Source organism: Quercus robur, chromosome 2, assembly GCF_932294415.1.
Source record: "Quercus robur chromosome 2, dhQueRobu3.1, whole genome shotgun sequence".
NCBI lineage: Eukaryota > Viridiplantae > Streptophyta > Magnoliopsida > Fagales > Fagaceae > Quercus > Quercus robur.
Window position 1 is genome coordinate 93,859,636 of NC_065535.1, and position 3,217 is coordinate 93,862,852.

A 3,217-nucleotide genomic window follows, 5' to 3' on the forward strand; every position below is an offset into this window, starting at 1 on the left:
CTGCCATCACCTTGTCTTTTCAAATAAATGGGAGGGAGAAAAAATTGCTTTATATACACACAAATCCCTCAGTTTTCTCCCCCATCATAGCTTCCATATCCGGAGCTCTCCTCTCTTAGCATAACATGTTTAAGGCAAGGGTTGGGAAGAAAGAACTCTCTCCGCCGCAGAAGCACTGTGCCTTTATGAGACTTAGAATAGTACGGTATGGGCATAGGAAGCATAGGTTCAGGAGAATACTCCATTTCGACCGAGGGGGAAGGGTGTCTCTCCCTCTTTTAGTCAAAATCCGAAGCAGGTTCTGTTCATGCCAGAATTTTGGTATGTCAGAAGAAAGATTTTCCGCCATCAGCGCCTCTGTTTTGCGGCAGACGTATATTTAGAGAAAGCCCCTCAACCTCCAACTCCCTGCACCTTTCCTTCAACGGTGTCAGGCTCAAGTTGGGTCTCTTTGGCTGTTTGAGTTGTGGGCATGTGAAAGCATTGAGGAAGAACAAGGTCCGGGGGCTGTAGCCAACCTCTCCTCTGACCTACTCCCTCAGCTTCATTTTATTCTCTTGTATCTTCCTTTCTTTTCGGTTATGTAATGAGTTTTGATGCAAACTGATTCCAGCTTTTCATTGTACGCTGTACTATTTCTTTGTTTTAGTGGTAATGGAAATTTCTTTGCTTGTTTTGGATACTGTTCCTTTGATTACACTACTTTGTGAGTGAGTGTGCCCCATGCGTGTGTTTCTTTCAGAATACTTAGAACAAAATAGCTCGAAACATAATCTAACTAACTCCAATTTATCAATACTATCAGGCATTATATCGATAATTCATAGTAAATCAAACTTAGGAAACTAACCGGGATAACAGTCGAACACTCTGTGATAAGCGCGTGAACACCATCCAAGGCCGATAATCTCTAAATAATCCATCCGAGCAATCGGCTGGGAAGTAGGGGATTCCGATGGTGCTTTTTTGTACTTGGTTTCCCCACAGGCTTGGGTCCGAGGACCATGCAATACCTTGGTTCTGTCCAAAACTTTTTTTTTTTGTATTTGGTTTCCCCATAGGCTTGAGTCCGAGGACCATGCAATGCCTTGGTTCTGTCCAAAACTTTTTTTTTTTTTTTTTTTTTTTTTTTTTTTTTTTTTTTGTATTTGGTTTCCCCATAGGCTTGAGTCCGAGGACCATGCAATGCCTTGGTTCTGTCCAAAATTTTTTTGTATTTGGTTTCCCCATAGGCTTGAGTCCGAGGACCATGCAATGCCTTGGTTCTGTCCAAAATTTTTTTGTATTTGGTTTCCCCATAGGCTTGAGTCCGAGGACCATGCAATGCCTTGGTTCTGTCCAAAATTTTTTTTTGTATTTGGTTTCCCCATAGGCTTGAGTCCGAGGACCATGCAATGCCTTGGTTCTGTCCAAAATTTTTTTTGTATTTGGTTTCCCCATAGGCTTGAGTCCGAGGACCATGCAATGCCTTGGTTCTGTCCAAAATTTTTTTGTATTTGGTTTCCCCATAGGCTTGAGTCCGAGGACCATGCAATGCCTTGGTTCTGTCCAAAATTTTTTTTGTATTTGGTTTCCCCATAGGCTTGAGTCCGAGGACCATGCAATGCCTTGGTTCTGTCCAAAATTTTTTTTTGTATTTGGTTTCCCCATAGGCTTGAGTCCGAGGACCATGCAATGCCTTGGTTCTGTCCAATTTTTTTTTTTTTTTTTTTTTTTGGTATTTGGTTTCCCCATAGGCTTGAGTCCGAGGACCATGCAATGCCTTGGTTCTGTCCAAAATTTTTTTTTTTTGTATTTGGTTTCCCCATAGGCTTGAGTCCGAGGACCATGCAATGCCTTGGTTCTGTCCAAAATTTTTTTTGTATTTGGTTTCCCCATAGGCTTGAGTCCGAGGACCATGCAATGCCTTGGTTCTGTCCAAAATTTTTTTTTTTTTTTGTATTTGGTTTCCCCATAGGCTTGAGTCCGAGGACCATGCAATGCCTTGGTTCTGTCCAAAATTTTTTTTGTATTTGGTTTCCCTATAGGCTTGAGTCCGAGGACCATGCAATGCCTTGGTTCTGTCCAAAATTTTTTTTGTATTTGGTTTCCCCATAGGCTTGAGTCCGAGGACCATGCAATGCCTTGGTTCTGTCCAAAATTTTTTTGTATTTGGTTTCCCCATAGGCTTGAGTCCGAGGACCATGCAATGCCTTGGTTCTGTCCAAAATTTTTTTTGTATTTGGTTTCCCTATAGGCTTGAGTCCGAGGACCATGCAATGCCTTGGTTCTGTCCAAAATTTTTTTGTATTTGGTTTCCCCATAGGCTTGAGTCCGAGGACCATGTAATGCCTTGGTTCTGTCCAAAATTTTTTTTGTATTTGGTTTCCCCATAGGCTTGAGTCCGAGGACCATGCAATGCCTTGGTTCTGTCCAAAATATAGGCTTGAGTCCGAGGACCATGCAATGCCTTGGTTCTGTCCAAAATTTTTTTGTATTTGGTTTCCCCATAGGCTTGAGTCCGAGGACCATGCAATGCCTTGGTTCTGTCCAAAATTTTTTTTTTGTATTTGGTTTCCCCATAGGCTTGAGTCCGAGGACCATGCAATGCCTTGGTTCTGTCCAAATTTTTTTTTGTATTTGGTTTCCCCATAGGCTTGAGTCCGAGGACCATGCAATACCTTGGTTCTATCCAAATTTTTTTTTTGTATTTAGTTTCCCCATAGGCTTGAGTCCGAGGACCATGCAATGCCTTGGTTCTGTCCAAAATTTTTTTTGTATTTGGTTTCCCCATAGGCTTAAGTCCGAGGACCATGCAATGACTTGGTTCTGTCCAAAATTTTTTTTTTTTTGTATTTGGTTTCCCCATAGGCTTGAGTCCGAGGACCATGCAATGCCTTGGTTCTGTCCAAAATTTTTTTGTATTTGGTTTCCCCATAGGCTTGAGTCCGAGGACCATGCAATGCCTTGGTTCTGTCCAAAATTTTTTTTGTATTTGGTTTCCCCATAGGCTTGAGTCCGAGGACCATGCAATGCCTTGGTTCTGTCCAAATTTTTTTTTTTTGTATTTGGTTTCCCCATAGGCTTGAGTCCGAGGACCATGCAATGCCTTGGTTCTGTCCAAAATTTTTTTTGTATTTGGTTTCCCCATAGGCTTGAGTCCGAGGACCATGCAATGCCTTGGTTCTGTCCAAAATTTTTTTAAGATCTCTTGTTTTGGAGGTCAGCCCCTTGGCCA